Below are 18,551 nucleotides of genomic sequence, written 5' to 3'. Positions count from 1 at the left end.
TGCCCCATCATTAAAAACGTATGACGCATCATTACAGGACTACAAAGCTGGAAAATAGAAAGTTGTACTGATGAGACATGCTGAAGTTTCTTTCTGAAGAATACAGAAAACTGAAAACTGTCAATAGCATTGTAGCCACCTCTGTGGACTGAGGAGCTCCTGTTGATTCAAAGAATGCCAGCCTGCTCTGAAGAGAGTAAGATGAAAAGAGATACAGAGCTCCCATACTGCAGGCAAAACCTAGCAAGGGAAAAGTCAGCAATGAAGTCTGCCCACTAGGGAAGCATTCAGACAGGAATGCCAGGGGATTAAGAACTTTTTCTTTTCTCCCAAAAAAGATTGAAGGATTGAATATGGCATGCTATGGGAGTGTGTAAAACCTGGGAAAACTTTAATGATGCACCATGATTATTGTTTCAGGGATCTGTTTCAAAATAAGACATCCTAGAATCTAAGTATTTAGCTTTTGCTTAAAGAAATGGGTGCCAGTAAATATTGGTGCATTAGTGTCAGTAAACAGCTCTTCCTCCTCGTGCTACTCTACCTGGGTAGGGTCACCATCTTTCCTTCCAAAGGAAGGGTTTTAGCTATTTACCAAGCTAATCATCTAGCATATATTTTGTTCTACATAAACCAATCATTTTAGAAACATACTGTGTGTTTGATTTCTAGCATCTAGCCCATTCACCTAATTAAATAACTTCATGATATTGTTTATTAATTGGCCTCTGTAAATACAGAAAAAAGAAATTTGGTCAAATTCATATTTGTTTCTTGCCAAATCATGTCAACAAAATTATATGAAGCATACATTGTTACTCACACAAATAAGACTCAAATTGGCAGCGTAATTCCAAAAAGATGCTATCTTTTGTCACAAAATGAAATATTAATAATGGCCTGGGAGAGACAGAACATAGGGAGAAAGGTAGAAGGCAAGGAGATATGCTCCTCCAAATCATGTGGGCATCAGATATATGCATATTAATTATTAAGCATGAGTTATAAGAACATTATTAATGGAGATCTAGTTTTTTTAATTTGAGGTAATTAAAGCTCTTGTAGATTTCATAACCTTGATAAAAGAAAGAGACTGGACCATGTAAAAAATATGTAGGTCATCAGGAAAACACTTGAGAATTCAAGTAGTACAGAATCAAGCAAAAGATAAAGGGTCAAAGAGGAGAAGCATAGAAAGATATCCTTTAGTAACAATTAAAGCAGTCATTAGGCACTCAGAGTACAGCTATTTGAGTCAATGTTAGAGAGTCCCTATATATAGATAGACATCTTAATTAACTGGTGTGTACACTGATGCTAAGCTTTGACACAACTATTTAATAGATGGTATATAATTCAATCATACTCCAGTTTTTTCCAATTAATTTTTCTGGGACTTAATTGAAGTTTTTTGATATAATTGTAAATCCATAGCCAACTGTAAGAAATAATTCAAAGAACTCTCTTTCACACTTTTCCTAATTCCCCCAAATAATAACATTTTGCAAATCTAGAATGAACTATCACAATTAAGATATTGACATTTATCCCATCCACCATTTTTGTTCAAATTTTCTCACTCTTGCTACTACTCATTTTTGTATATAAGTTCTATACAATATTATTACCTGAGTAGTTTTAAGTGCAGGCAAAAATCAAACATTGAACACTTCCAACACCTCAAAGGTTCCTTGAGTTGTCCCTTAAAAACTACATGTGATTTAATGCTATAGCTATTACTTAAACAGTATTTTTCACCTTGTGTTGCTATGTGGGTGCAAACTGTTGAAATCTTTACTTAATATATACTAAACTGATCTTCTGTATATAAAGAGATTTGAAAATGAATCTTGATGTGAATGGAAGGGGAGAGGGAGTGGGAAAGGGGAGGGTTGCAGGTGGGAAGGAAGTTATGGAGCAGGGGGAGCCATTGTAATCCATAAGCTGTACTTTGGAAATTTATATTTATTAAATAAAAGTGAAAAAAAAATTTTAAAAAAACTACATCCCAATCTGTTTTTCTCTATTGCCATCCCAAATCCCTGGAAGCCATTAATCTGCTCTCCATCTCTAAAATTTTATGATTTTAAAACATTATACATTGGCCTGTGCCACGGCTCACTTGGCTAATCCTCCGCCTGCAGCACTGGCACTCCAGGTTCTAGTCCCGGTTGGGGCACCGGATTCTGTCTTGGTTGCTCCTCTTCCAGGCCAGCTCTCTGCTGTGGCCCAGGAGGGCAGTGGAGAATGGCCCAAGTGCTTGGGCCCTGCACCCGCATGGGAGACTAGGAGGAAGCACATGGGTCCTGGCTTCAGATCGGCACAGTGAGCCGGTCACAGCACGCCGGCCATGGCGGCCATTTGGGGGGTGAACCAAAGGAAGGAAGACCTCTCTCTCTCTTTCTCTTTTTATACACAATAAATGAAATCATACATTATATAACTTTTTAATGTGTATTTGCTTATTTTTATTTATTTGAAAAGCAACATGGCAGGAAGAGAGAGACAGAGGGAGAGAAAGAGAGAATGAGAGAGAGAGCAAGAGAGTGAGAGAGAATGAGAATCTGTCATTCATTGGTTCAAATACATGCAGCAGCCAAAGATGGACCAGGCCAAGATAAGACCCTGAAACTCCTTACAGGTCTTGAATATGGGTAGCAGGAACTCATACTTGATATGATTAGCCTATGCGTTAACAGGAAGCTGTATCAGAAGTAGGGTAGCTGGCGCTTGAACCATGATGTTGGCATCCTTAGTGGCGGCTTAACCTGCTGTGCCACAACATTCACTCCTAACTTTTTGAATTATCAATTTTTTTTCTACTGAGAATAATTTTCTAGGATTCTTATAAATGGCTGCATTTATTAGAATTTCATTCCATTTTATTGCCAAGTAGTATTCTTTGGTATTTATGTGCCATACTTGCTTAATTATTTACCTGCTGAAAATACCTATGCTGATTCTTTTTTTATTTTTTTTTTATTTTTGACAGGCAGAGTGGACAGTGAGAGAGAGACAGAGAGAAAGGTCTTCCTTTACCGTTGGTTCACCCTCCAATGGCCGCTGCGGCCGGCACGCTGTGGCCGGCATGCTGCGGCCGGCACACCACACTGATCTGAAGCCGGGAGCCAGTTGCTTCTCCTGGTCTCCCGTGTGGGTGCAGGGCCCAAGCACTTGGGTCATCCTCCACTGCACTCCTGGGTCATAGCAGAGAGCTGGACTGGAAGAGGGACAACTGGGACAGAATCCGGTGCCCTGACCAGAACTAGAACCTGGTGTGCCGGCACTGCAAGGCAGAGGATTAGCCTATTGAGCCGTGGCGCCGGCCCCTCTGCTGATTCTAACATCTATTTCTCTAGAATAAATCCCCCAGGAGCATAACTGCTGAGCAACATGGAAGTTGCATGTTCGGTTTTATAAGAAATTATCAAATGGTTTTACAGATGGTTGTAGCATTTTTAAATTTTATTTATCATTTTTATGTGTTTGAAAGTAGAAAATGAGAGAGAGGGAGGGGAAAAAAAAGAAAGATACATAAGTAGAGATATTCCATCCTTTGGCTCATGCCCCATAGTTTTACATTTTAGATTAAACTTTATATACATTTTGAGTTAATGTTTGTAACAGATATGTCTTTTAGGTCAAATTGTTTGGTTAGGTTTTGCTTTCATGAGTGTTCAAGAATTCTAACACAGTTTGTTGAAAGGGCTATCTTCTCTCTATTGACTTGATTGTGATTTTTTGTCAAGAATCAGTTGAACATATTTTTCTGGGTATATTTCTGTGTCTTCCATTCTGATCCACTGATACATATGCTTCTACTTCCATCAATACCATATGATTATCATTTCTAAAACTGTACAGGAAAGTTAATAGTAATTTCTTCCACTTTATTTTTCTTTTTCAGTATTGCTTTAGCTGTTTGGAGGTCTGTGACTTTCCATAGACATTTTGGAATAAATTCCCCTATGTGCACAAAAAAATGAAATTTTCAAAAGTGCATTAAACCTATTGGCTTTATTTTAACTACCAACTAAAGAAATATTTGAGCTATTAGTAAGTGGCACTTAAGGCATAACCATTGACAAATACAGATATCTCAACGAATGCCTTCCTGTTCAGGCATTCCATGAATCCCAAAGGATTTGGCCCAATTTGCCTCAGTAGTGAGACTATAAGTCATGATGTTCCCATGTCAGGTAACTAGGTAGCCAACTTTTTTTCCAGGTAACAGCAATGATACCTAAACAAGATAAACTTTGCTATTCTTCCCAGACACTTTCTTTTTTCTTTCTTTTTTTGTATTTCAGCAGTTTTTAATGAAAGTTTATATGTGTGTGTGTGTGTGTGTATATATATATATATATACTATTATTTTATTCTTGCATCTCCTCAACTGTTTCTTCCTTAGATTTACCTTTCTCCTTTCCTACTTGACCAGACTTGGCTTTCCTTTCAAGGATCTTTTTGCAGTCTTCGTCCAGTTTTAGCCTAGTGATGACCATGTTGCTGGGGCTAATGCCCACATGGACCGTTGTCCATTGGCCTTTTCTCACTGCACCTGTTCAGTGTGGATGATGTGCTTCTTCCTGTAAACCTGGACTGCTGTGTCAATTTGCTGACCCTTGTAGTGTCCTTGCACAACTTGGACTTCATCATCTTTTTGGGTAGGCACAGATGACACGTTTCACTGTCTCAGCTCTTTGGAAAGAGGGGAAGACATAATCTTCTGCCAAATGTGGGAAGGGGCATTGAGATGCCTTTTTTGGTTCTTGCTCTGGCCAGAAGTCACAAAGGGATTGAACTTCATTTTGGCTGGAAATGCTGCACCGTTCTCAGGTCCCAAAAAGTCCTCAGATAGGCGAGCGTGGTTTGGAAGTTCTGAAAAAACTTTACCATGAACAGCTATTTATGAAACTACAATTCCTAGATTTGACTCCTATCTCCATAAGCTTCCTCTCCTCCAGCTCTGGTTTCCTGAGTCCCCAAATCCCCTGTCCCTCTTCCCTTCTCCATCTGTGGTCTCTGAGCTATGGATGAAAAGAAACCACCCCAAACCCCCTCCCTGGCTAATAGCTGGCTGGCAAAGAATCTCAGGGTCCTTGAGTACAAGAGCCACTGTGCCCAAGAACAGATGGGGGTGGGTTACAATCACCTCCCAGGCAAATCCTCATCCACTGCCTCCCCAGACACTCTGAATAACTAACTCCAGGGCACACATTATGTGAAAATTGAGCAGCGATACCCCCCTGTGTCTACCCTCTTGCAGAACTAAGATTAGCATTACTTTATCCGTCCTTTTGCTTCTTTGGAAAAGGCACTGGCATCTCAGCTAATCATCACTTAGTTTACACTGATGAATGTTAAGCTTTTATCCAAATTCATCATAATTAGGATCAAATAATACACTTCGGTGTGAGGCAGTAGTTGCTTCCTTTAGAAAATCAACCGGATTGCAATTAAGAATTGATGTGCTACTTGGCAGAACCACAGAGTCTTCTGGGTCACTTTCTTTATCTTCTTCGTGAAGAGCCATCTACATGAGGCAGCTGCAACTCCAAATGGACATTTGCCTGGCAAACTGACGTGATTGATTCAAATTTGATTACATACTAGAAATACATTTAGCTCAAGCGAAGCACATTAATATATATCAGTTAGAATAAAGACCCAATTCCTTCTTTGTTATTCATTAATAAAACTTAATGATTTCAACAAAACATTAATGAAGAAAAAATATTGGCCTGCATAATTCATTTGGAAAAATTAATTAATTGTTTTATTAAGGACAGCCTGTTCCATGAAGTAATTACTGAGGCTTTGGTGGAAAATTGCTTTATGTTATTTATTTAGCAAGCTGTTGTTTACTTCTTTAATTTTCTATTGATGATTTGTTATGCATATAGGTTTTTTCCCCATAGAAAGAAATTAAGTATAATTTGAAATAATGATTATAACTATGTACTTATAATTGATAAGGTGACTGCATTTTAATATATGTCACAAAGATAAAGGGCTAATTTCATGGTATTATTCTTTCTAACTAGATTTTTAACACAGTAATATCTGACAAATAATGTGCTTTTAGAGTAGGTAACCAGCATAAATGATTTAAAACAAAAATAAAACTAGCAAGTTAGTATCATGGCTTTCCTTTAGCTTAGGCAAAGACATTTTGTTAATATTTTAAAATAAAAGTGACAAAAATTAATATTTTGTAAGAAAATTACAATATTTAAAGATTTCTGAAGTGCAATATCACTGGCTGTAGGAATGAGTAATTAAACATAAAGCCGGATTGATGCTTAGAACTCTGTCTTTCAATGTGTTTTGCTCTATACTTCAATCCAGCCACTGAACCTCATCACATCTATTCATGTGAAATGTTAGAAAAATTCCTGAAATGTATTACTGAATAATCCTTGAAACTGGTTTGACAATTAATACAATGGTAAATATTAATAGTATTCAAATCAATACGATGTCTAAAATTGTGTTTCATCAAACATAACAACAGAAGGGAAAGTAAGCTATTTGAAATTAGGAACAAGTGGCTCCAATGCTATTCATTATCTGCTGTGTATAAGTGAAAGTGTTTCTGTGCTGAATTGCCTAAAAGAGACTTTCACTCCATTAAAGGGTAGATTATTCTGCAGGAAGTAGCAAGAACACTTGCATAATAGCAGTATGTTTCATTAAGATAAAAAAAAAAAAAGTTAAAGTAGTGGCATTCCGGGAATAAATCAGCCCACTCTCTGCTGATCAGCTTTAGCTCCTCCATGACTCTGTGCATGTGATAGATATTTTCCAAAGCCTAGTTTAGACAAACTGTTCAGAAAGAAATGAGTTCTCCTGATCAAGTGAAAATTAAAGTGAAAATGATGTCCTTCCTCTCTCCTCACATGGAAATGTTTAAGACTAAGAGACAATTATTTTTCAGAACTGCTAAGACCTCTCAGGAATTTGCTCCTTCATATATTATGCAGCCAGTATTTTAAATGTAGCCAATCTCTGAGAGGTGGAAGATAGAGACAATAAATGAAGGGATGTTGCTGAATATCATTCTTCCTGGAGACAGAAGGCACATGTCTGCTTCAGTTCCTTTTTCTTGTAATTCCACCGAAGCAGATACCCCCAACCATTTTTTTACACATTAGACTTCTTCACTTTATTCATTTCTCAAGTAACCACAGGATGGCAGCATAGGAAGATAAATCAAAATGGATTGCTTAATCCAAAAGCATCCACCAGAGGTTATTAATCAGACTTGAAATCTTTCCTGCCTAACACATGAAACTGGTAGCAAATCCATTCATGGGGAACGTGTGTGCGATACTTCGCTCTGCCCATGTGTGGTTGCAATGACACCCTGCCAAGGAATTTCTCAATTTAGTCCAGTAACAAGGGCTCAGCAGCAGCTGTCTTTCATGCTATGGTTTCTTGTAACACCACAGTTTTATCAATCTGAACATGAATGTGTAGCAAGAAGTATTACAGCTTCAGAGAAAGTATAAAAGATCTGTCCCTGACAGCCTTAGAGTTTGTTTTTTAGAAATCAATATCTAGTTTTTTGTTTCTGCTTTCATTTTTCTTGATCGTACCAAAGAAATTAAAATGTGCAAATATCCATTCTGATTGTATCAAGTTAATTTGACCCATTTACACAAGATCTCTTATCTTCCCAGTATCCCCTGCAGAACAATAATTTATTTCCAAGCTGTGTGAACTACCCAATGAATTGTAGTTATTTCTCAGAGTTTAAAAATTACAATGTTTTCAAATATTACTTGAGGCTTAAACACTCTCATTCTATACTTACATAATTTTTTAAACTACAATTACTTCAAATTTATCATGCTGGGAAATCCTTATTTAGAACAGCATTTTCCCTAAAGAAATGTTTTATTAAAAGGATTCCCCAGGGCCAGCACGCTGGCATAGCAGGTTAACCCACTGTCTGCAGTGCTGGCATCCCATAGGGTTTCCAGTTCTAGTCATGGCTGCTCCACTTCTTATCCATTTCCTTGCTTAAGAAAGCAGTAGAAGATGGCCCAAGTCCTTGGGTCCCTGCACCCACATGGGAGAGCCGGAAGAAGCTCCTGGTTCCTAGCTTTGGATCCACCCAGCCCTGGCCCTTGCAGCCATTTGAGTAGTGAACCAGAGGATGGAAGATTTCCCACCCCTTCTCTATCTCTCTCTGCATCTCTCTCTCTCTCTGCATCTGCTTCTCTGTAAATCTGCCTTTTAAATAAATAAATAAATCCTTTTTTTAAAAAAAGGAGGGGGTTCCCTTTGGAAAATCCCATACTCTTCCTTTTGAAGAGAAGGAATACACACCTTCACATATTAAATTTCTGGAAAGCCTTCCAGGAAGGAACTATTTTACATTTTATAAACCTAGCCTTTTAAGCACTGTTACTCACATGCACTAAGAAATGCTGACTTAGAACATAAAATTCAAAGCATTGATACTGCCTTTCAGGACTCATCATGTCACTCACGTGCCATGCTAGTATTCTGTCGCTACGAAAACTGAATAGCCTATCTACTTAGCTGTCAACCCAGAATATTTGTTAACACCTCAGACTCCAAAATTCCTGGAAGAACTACATTAATCCTATTTTATAAGTTTCTCATGTATCTTATCTGATGTATATCAGCTTGTCTTAAATATATATTTTTTTTTAATTGTGCACCATATGACTGTAACCTAGACCCCATCTTGAAAACTATTGAATTTATCAATGCACATTGCCATCTCGTGGCCATTTCGTGAATCACAATTAGGTCTCAAAACAAAAGACATTTGGTTAAAAAGTGCCTCCCCGCGATGATTCCATCCAAAAACAGAATTCTCAAAGCATGCATTTGACCTGGTCGTTAAGACACCCACAATTTGCATCAGAGAGCCTAGGTTTGGTCCCTAGCTCTGGATCCTGAATCCAGCTACCTGTCATGACAGGTCCTGTGAGGTAGCAGTGAACTCTTAAGTAATTGGATCCCTGACATGCTGGACGAAGATCTGGGTTGAGTTCTTGGCTCCCATCTTTCATCCAGGCCTGAGTGGGTATTGCGGGAACTAGGGAGTAGATACTGCCTCTCTGCATTTGTTTCTGTTTCTCTTCATAGGCCTGCTTGTCAAATTTAAACAGCAAATTCAAAAAGGAAATTTTGTGGGAAAATGGAATTAAAAGATAGACTTTTTTAAAAAAAATAGAATTCTAGGTAGATCATTATGAATTCAGGTTAATTTATATGATTCCATCACGTTAACAGTTTGGTGAAGACTACTTTCTTCAGGAAAGTTATTTTATTGATATTTTCCCAAGTTTATAAAGTAAATGTAAGTATAAATAATACTATTACTACATGTCCTGCTTAGTTACTATTGCTAAAAGATAGACTAATATTAGACTGCTTTTCATATACCTACCAATACTTATTTCCAACTGACAGTTTACATGTAATTTAATTTATACATTTTCCAATCATCAAGTTAGTGATAATCATACCACCTTTCAGAAGAAATAATAGATATCATATCAGTTGACTGCAACCATTTAAATTTAAGCTTGTGATCAGTTTCCCAAATGATGAAATGTATCTACTTTAAGTTCTAAATACAGCTCCATTTCATTTATTTAACAAGTATTTTTAAAGTATTTATTTGGTACCTTCTTATGTGCTAGTAAATAGAAATAAATAATGAACAAGAAACATCTAACATCTACTTCGTGGGGCACTTGGGGGGAAACAAATGCCACATGAATAATTGTATGTACCTCATTGAGATTTAACCTAATAATCAATTTTATCCATTTAAAAACCACTGTTCGCTAATACACAGGAACAGATGGGATTTTTGCATGTCTACCCATTTGTGTCACCTGCAACTACTCCTCTGAGTCTGTTCTCTGCTGTGCACTTTATGTATACCACTTCACCACTCAGGGTGGTGTTGCAGTCTCCACAAAGAACGCAGGAAGTGTTGGAGTGCCAGCAGCTGCTTTTATCATCTACAGCCTCTGTTTCTCAAAATTCAAAGACACAAGACAGCAAGGTTGTATAAGACAGTACCAAATGCCTGAGCAATAAGTGAATAGAGTAGCAACCTAGAGAAGAGCAGTGTGCAGTAACCAGGTTAACCACCAAGGTGAAAAAAGTAAAAGAGCCAAATCCCTCAGAGCCGACCCTTCCGGATGCAATTGGCCAGCAGTGCCTGTGTGTTCTAGGTTCTTGTTCCTGTCAGAAGACTCCTGAGTGTTCAAACCTTTCCATAGCAGGCAAGACTGCCTGAGCGGCATTCAGAGGTGTTTTATTCTTCCTAGTTATCCATCCAGCTGGATGGTAGCTTTGGAACCCAACAAGTGCATGTAAAACTCTCTCTCTCTCTCTCTCTCTCTCTCTCTCTGGGACAATATGGCTTAAATTCACAATAGGAAATACATCTTTTCCTAATCCCCTCCAAGTGCCCACAGTAGAGGCAGCATTTTATGTGCCCAAAGAACACAGTAGCAGTTCCATATTGTTCCTTTTCTTTTTTATAATCCTAGATAGGTCCCTGAGCTTCCTATTGTGTGTGGAACAAATAATAAATTGCATCCATTTTATAATCGCAAACTTCTTTGATGGCTGTATCCTAGTTACACAAAAACACAGCAGACGTTTTGAAGCTAAAATTACTGGAAGCTCTTCCCATTTGATACTAGGTCAGGTTTATGGAAAAGACATTCTGTATTCATTTCTTTAGGTAAAAGGAAGTGAAAGTAAAAATGGCTTCATTACTTATTCCTCTGCCCACTCTATCCAAGCGGCCTCTGGAAGTCCATGATAGGTAGCCATGATGACGCTGGTAGTATTGAAGTGAATAGTAGGTGAACTTCCAACTACACATCTGGAATACATTCTTAGAAGAAGATCTAATCTAGCGTGTGATGTTTGGAAGACCATGATATTTAGGATGATGTTTGAATAACTAGTAGAAATAAGCTTGAATAAAGGGAATCAAGCTGGTAAAGGAAATGGAAAGAACTATAAGAGAAAGTATGGGCATACAGGAAAATATCTCGAGAGGAGCTGTTAGTCGTAAGTGACATCATCAAGTTCAACATCAAGTTTCACTACTTCAAATTCAAGCATTGTGGGATATGTATGTTTCTTCCAGTGAATTCTATTAACCACCATGTATCTCTTTATGTTAGTGCAATTCAAGTTGCTTTTATTCCAGTGGTATCTTCTCCCACTCTTCCCCAGATGTACATATCAACATGCCCAGTCCAATCTCACAAGAACAGATGAGAACCCATCTGCAACCATTCACCCACTTCACCAGTATCCAGGAACCTTCTGGGACACTCAGATGTTGGGTCCATTATGGAGCAAATCACGAGACAGTCAAAGACTGTGGTGAGGCCTTAAGATGTTTTGATCCCACTTGCATTTTGGACTTGGAGTGCTCATTTTCCCAGGGAAAATAGTGTGATGATTCCACTTACATGGGACTGGACAACTGACAGTGGAGGACTCTGGATATGAATATGGGATCTCCCCACTCACACTATGCACAGCCAGCACCTAAGAGTCACCCCTCTCCATAAATACCAAAGGTCTGTGGTCAGCTGCAGGGTCGAACAGTGGTGCTACTCAAAACCATGCTTTAACCCTGTCCTAGAAAGTTACTCTCCCTGCAAAGATGAACTAATATCTTCTTTCTTTGTAGGTAGAGAAATAGGGATGGGTAGAGAAAACAAGAGCAAGAGCCATGGGAGGGACCTGCAGGAGGGAAGGAGAGAGAGAGAGACAAAGAGAGATTGAAGCTTGTCCACTTGGAAAGAAGTTCAAAAAGTACCTGGGGTAATATAAGCACCAACTCTCAAGTGAAAAGGAAAAAATCCCAATGTGAATTAATTGATAGAAAATGATGTTACTGCGACTACTGGAGTTTGCTATGGTTGGTCAAGGAAAGCAGTAGAATGAGAGGGAAGGGAAAGAGAGACAGGAAGACAAAAAATTATGATTTTCCAAATGAATATTTCTAATCAAGCCCTGACCAATGTAGTTTCAACTTTTCAAAGGCCTGACTAAAATAACAGAAATATGTCCATCTTTTTTAAGTTTAACTTTGAATTTTCAGAACTTTAAAATATTATGCTGCTAACCTGCTCCCTGCTTACTAACAGAAAAGTCTAATGCTTTTCCAATAAGAAAATTACCAACATAATACAACGAAACAAAGCTAAATATAAAAGCATGTGTTGAAGAATAACAAACTATCCCAAAATTTAGTGTCTTCAAGGAACACATATTTATTATCTCAGAGTTCTTTTGGATTAGATATCCAGGAACTTCTTAGCTGACTGATGTGCTTCAGTCTCTCAGCGGTTGCCATCAGGGTACTAACTGGGCTCTAATCATCAAAGGTTCAACTGAGCCAAGACCTCTGCCCAAGCTCACATGGTTGTGGACAGAATTCAGTATTCTACATGCTGTAGGACCAAGAGCCTTAGTTCCCCTCTCACTGTTGGTCATAGGCTGCTGCTGATCCTTGCCTATGGGTGTCCCCAAGCTGAATGCTTGCTTCATCAAAGACTTCAAGTTCAGAGGGCAATAGAGTCTTCAAACAAAATGGAAATGGAAATAATTTGAAACCAAATTACAGAAGTGGCATTTCCCCCATATTCTGCTGCTTGGAATAGAGTCTTATGTCCATACTGTATGCAACGGGAGAATACATAAGAATGTGAATACTGATATGCTGGGATCATGTGGGGACCATAATAGAGGTCTTCCTACCACAGAAGGAATGGGACCTGTTTGAAATGCTTCCCACACACATTCACGCTGTTGTTCTAACTAAAACACCTTTGAGGCCTGAGACAGGGTCCTAAGTCTCCAACCAAAGCAGCAGAGGGAGAGTGTCTCAGCACTGGACAATGTTATCTCAGTGCAAGCCGTTCCCCCTAAGATGCCTACCAGCATGTGCATTTCAGTGGCCAGCACTGCAGTGCTACCAAAAGTCTTACCACAACTTAATTTCCACAATATTTAACCAACTGATTGACTCAGAAATAATATTAGCTATTTGGACCACCATTGAATAGGGAGCAGGGTGGGTCGGACCTCAGGAAGAATCAATTGCACTACATCTAGTTTTAGCAAAAACAGATTAATTGAAAGGGTTAAATGCTTATACACTTGTGGAGATGCCCAGAGAAACAGATTGTAAGTTGAATATGTAGGAAGTAATTGCAGCCCACACTACAGAACAAAGCCACCATGTGAGCTACTTGTATAGGGACTGGCTGCCGAAGTAAGTGATGGCTAGCACATTCAGGAAATTACCACCATCAGGACAAAGCCACAGCCAACATGCATTAATTACCAGGAAACCATCACAAGAATATACAGCACCTGCAACACAGATCTATGTGGATGAACAGTGCAGAAGAAACCGAAGGTCTCTGCCCCCTTTGTACCTTCCAGCACATGTACAAAGGGATCTGATGGCTGGAACCTAAATTATACCGAAATCCTAAATGCAAGTGAGGCTGAGACACACAGCTTTCATCTTTCCAGCTTTTACGAAAGAAGGAATGGATGTTTTGAGTGGTTGTGGGTCAATTTAAGTGACAAGTGTGTAGACTTTTGGATTTGACTCAAAAGAAGGCACCAAATGAAGAACAGTGCAGCTACATGTCCTTTCACCTTTGTCAAAGTAATTAATTGGGACGCCCTTAGATTAGGGTGGCTCCAGAACGCTGGGCTCCGACATAAAGCAAATCAGAAATTCCAACTATCCTTCTGCTGGGACTTTAAGGCTCCACTTCAATCAATCAAATGTTTCCTTTGTCTTACTTACACAAACACATTATGAAAGATTTCCCCTGGAGCCCCCTCGGCAAGGCCCAAACCACTGTGGTTTGGCGCTGAATGATTGATGAATCATTGTCTGCTCAATTAGAGCCTAAAACTTTCAGTGTGCCTGGGTTTGTCTTTTAACACCATCATTACGCCAGCTCCTGACCTCGTTTTCCTGGTTGTATTCCAGGCACTGGTGCTGGATCATTGTGTGTACAGCAAATGGTAGGGAAGGGAATATAAAATGGGACTGTGCCCCCACACCAACAGACTACATCTCTGCTAAAGCGCACAGGATTCTGGCCGTAAGAACTAAACTTCAGATTAAAATTTTTTTAAAAAATATCATATTTTTGTATAAATTACAGGTGAATGTAACTGTTACTTTTGCTTTCAGCAAATCTAGAAGAAACAAACAACCCTCTGGACCTGGAGAAGAGAGTGATCAAATATAAAGACATGGATTGTGTCTTTTAGCAGCTGAGCAGAAAATGAAAAACCAGTTATAATCAATGTCACAAAATAGGGTGTAGCACCCTGAACTTTTTTTTGTGACAGGCAGAGTTAGACAGTGAGAGACAGAAAGGTCTTCCTTTCCGTTGGTTCACCCCCCAAATGGCCGCTACACCGATCCGAAGCCAGGAGCCGGGTGCTTCATCCTGGTCTCCCATGCGGGTGCGGGGCCCAAGGACTTGGGCCATCCTCCCTTTCTGGGCCACACAGAGAGCTGGACTGAAAGAGGAGCGACCGGGACAGAATCTGGTGCCCCGACCGGAACTAGAACCTGGGGTTATGGCGCCGCAGGCAGAGGATTAGTCTAATGAGCTAGATGGCTAGATTTTAATTTGATTTCCTTTTCTTAGCACTACTGAACTCCAGATTTTCTCTGTACTTTGCTTTAATGACAGCTGCAGCCCATTTCTTCCCACTTTGCTTGCTGGGGATTCTGCACACCCTGCCCTGCTATTGTAATAGGACCATCATATTACTACTTGAACAAACTCATTGTTTCAAAGTAGCTGGGTAATCCACCCCATTTTTTTTCCTTGTATTTCAGAGGCAAAGGACAGGCAGACACATATAGAGAGCTCTCGCCTCTTTCTTCAATTCCTCAAATGTTCAGGATGGGGGGGGGGCAGGGGCGGGGTCAAAGCAGAGAGCCTGGAAGGCAATCCAGATCTCCGTGTGGGTGGCAGCAGCCCAGTCATCTGAGTCCTCGCTTGTTTCCCAGGGTCTGCCTCAGTGAGAAGCTGGAGTCAGGACCTGGAGCATCCTGATCAGTGCTGTTCCAAATGCTACCGCAAACGCCCATCGCACTTGATTTTTCACCTGGGGCCAAAGATTTACTATCCTTTCCTCGGGTTTTTTTTTTTTTCTTTTTGCCTCTCTTGATCATTTTCTTTCTATACTTCCTCAGTAAAATTGTCCTTATCTCCAGTGAGCTCTACTGTGATGTAAACTAATCTACACCCTAACTTTGAATACTGTCCCCTTAAATGCTTTTACTTCAGAGATGTGGTTTTTCTTTACTTTCTCTAAACTCTGACATAAAAACTTTTTTTTCTCCCCAAGAATTTTGATGATTTTGCTTTTATGTCTGTCTATACGGACTTATTCAGCTGAAATTTTATCCCAGCTTTAGTTTTTCCGAGTAACTTTTAGGGTCTTGTTTACCATTTCCCCGACTTAGACTATGGCTTTCTTGTGAAGACTGTGGCCATATCTTCAACTGTAGCGGAATTCATTTCACAGAGACAAGACACCAAGGCCTTTTAACAGGAAGTAGCCTTTTATTATTTATGCCAGCATAAGGTCTAGGTGAAACTTTTTATCCAAAATCCTGAGCCCAGAACAAAGAGGGATATTTCCTTATATATGATTTTAGATTCTTTGTCTTCCTTATATGGTTACGTGCATACATTTGATTCAATATCCTAATGCTACATGGTGCCTACAGGAATTGATACAATAGCTCACATACCCACATATTCACTAATATTTATTTTGCTACTGAGCTGTATTGTGGGGAGCAACTGAGACTAGACTAAGTTACTGGAATTAAGACTTATTCTGGCAGGCGCCGTGGCTCACTAGGCTAATCCTCCGCCTTGCGGCGCCGGCACACCGGGTTCTAGTCCCAGTCGGGGTGCCGGATTCTGTCCCAGTTGCCCCTCTTCCAGGCCAGCTCTCTGCTGTGGCCAGGGAGTGCAGTGGAGGATGGCCCAAGTACTTGGGCCCTGCACCCCATGGGAGACCAGGAGAAGTACCTGGCTCCTGCCTTCGGATCAGCGCGGTACGCCGGCCGCAGCGCGCTGGCCGCAGCGGCCATTGGAGGGTGAACCAACGGCAAAGGAAGACCTTTCTCTCTGTCTCTCTCTCTCTCTCACTGTCCACTCTGCCTGTCAAAAAAAAAAAAAATTAAAAAAAAAAAAGACTTATTCTATGCATCTGCTCTCCCACAATATGGCGCTGGGGAGGAGTAAACTTCTACGCAGCTGCCTCTCACCAACTTGATTGATAAACTGCAGTAGCTGATCCTGCTCCTGATTGGAGGAGAACAGTGTGCTCGGCATGTGGGTAGCAGAGTTGGGATTGGTGGAAGAGGACTATAAAGGAGGAGAGAGGCAACATGCACCGGGAACATCTAAGGGGAACATCCGGATAACATCTGAGCAGCCCCCCAGAGAGCCGGCCGGCGGTGTGCCGCTCCTTCGCGGAAGCAGGGAAAGCGGCGGGGGGGGGGGGGGGGGGGGGGCGCCCCTCCATGGAGGTGGAGGGGCCGGCAGCCAACCCAGGAAGGACCAGCAGCAAACCTGGGAAGGGCCGAGCAGACAAAAGAACAGCGCAGGGTCCTGTGTCGTTCCTCCGCGAATGGGGGAGCGACACTGTATGCTGCGTAGCAAGGGTTAACATCATTGTTTGATGCTAATATGCCAAAAAAAAAAAAAAAAACCTGCAAACAGGTAGTAACTTCACAGGCAAACAACTAACAACCACATTTCATTCCTAGTACAAATTCCTCCTTTTTTCTGCTTCTGACCTTGGGAAGGCTTCTACCACAACTTGAATCATGTTAGTTAGAAGCAAGTTTAATTAGAAGACAGAGGCCTCTACCACACAGCCATTGTCTTTATCATCTTATATATATTCCTCTTTTTCATCAAAACACCCTTCAATGCTTCAATCTTAATCACACCACTTAATACCTAGAAAATATTCAGGTAGGTTTCATTACTCCCCTCAGTCTGGACTGATTCTCTTTCTCTCCTCACCATTCTCAGAGATTAAAAATCCATACCTCAATGAAAAGGAAATTCCTACATACACAGGGTCTTAAAATATGATCTTGAAATGATTATAATTATTTATTATTTCAAAACATTTTCTCTGGCACCTTCTCTGGATGGAAATAAATGATGTCTAAATTTTCAATCAGTTTTTGAAGAAATATTTATCACATGGAATTGTCTTTGAAGCATCAATATTGTTTGCAATTTTTTTCCGAACGAGACCATCTATATGTAAATTAAACAGCTAGCAAGTGAGAGTGAAAATAAAAGAAATAACTAAGTACATACTGGCTTATTTAAATAAGCTTTTGAGTGTAAATTAATGTTTGATATTTAAAAATTCACTGGAGTAATATTTCTTTTCAAATACTATCATTGTTTTCACATTCCAAAGACAAATAATTTCTAATGTCTATTATTAAAAACATCTGGAATCTTGGCATGGTATGAATAAAATGCATGTAGGTAAAAAGTGAGCTTTTATTCTCACCACTTGGATTTTTGATGTTGGCAAACAACCAAAGGCTTAATGTGTGCACATATAGATAAGTTCATAACTGCTTCTTCTCAAACTGATTTTCTCACAAAGTAATATAAAACCAGTTAAAATGAATTCAGAACTCAGTAGTCATAATCCAACAAGGAATGAAGCTCAGTCATATGCCCCGAAATTCTTTAAAAAAATTAAAATTTAGAACCCCAACTATTCCTACCAATGGTCTTCAGTTCTAAGATGAGCTGTTAGATGCCACCAGGGAAATTATAAAGGGAAAACTGCTGAGACTAGAAAACCACAGCAGAAGTTCCCATGATTCACATTGCGAGCTCAGCCTAGGGATGAGTCAGCTGTTCACCTTTCAGAACACAGGCTGAGTGGAGGATGACATTTTACTACCATGTAATGGAAAAGATCTCCAACTGCCTAGCTCAGGTTGATAAAACTTGGGGGATGCTATGTATTTTATTACTTATATATATCTGTCCATGTTGGTATTGTTGAATTTTTTTAAAAAAGTACCATAAAGAGATAGAAAGGGGCGGGCTTTTGGCCTAGCAGTTAAGCTCAGGTTAGAACATACATGTGCCACATCTGAGTGGCCGGGTTCAATTCTGAGTAGCTTCTTGCTAATGCAGACCATGGGAAGCAGCAGTGGAGGCTCAAGTAGCTGGGTTCCTGCCACCAGGAAGGGAGATCTGGATTGACTGCTCTGCTCTGGTTTAGGCTCCCCTATTTCAGGTGTTTAGAATGTGAACCAATGAATGGAAACCCTCTCTCTCAATCCTTCTCTCTCTCTCTCTCGCTCATTCTCTCTCTCTCTCTCTCTCTCTCTCTCTCTCTCTCTGTCTCTTTTTCTCATCTCTCTCACACACATAAATAAATAACATTTTAAATATTTAATGAGT

General features: G+C 39.8%; 1 pseudogene; it reads right to left on the bottom strand.

Moving 5' to 3' along the window:
- Positions 1-4,376: 4,376 nt before the first annotated feature.
- LOC100344066 (large ribosomal subunit protein uL24 pseudogene) lies at positions 4,377-4,810 on the bottom strand (annotated as a pseudogene).
- Between the last annotated feature and the right edge of the window lie 13,741 nt (positions 4,811-18,551).

This window comes from Oryctolagus cuniculus, chromosome 10, assembly GCF_051225735.1.
Source record: "Oryctolagus cuniculus isolate XC-2025 breed Fujian yellow rabbit chromosome 10, ASM5122573v1, whole genome shotgun sequence".
Lineage (NCBI taxonomy): Eukaryota > Metazoa > Chordata > Mammalia > Lagomorpha > Leporidae > Oryctolagus > Oryctolagus cuniculus.
This window is presented reverse-complemented; position numbering and strand designations above follow the sequence as displayed.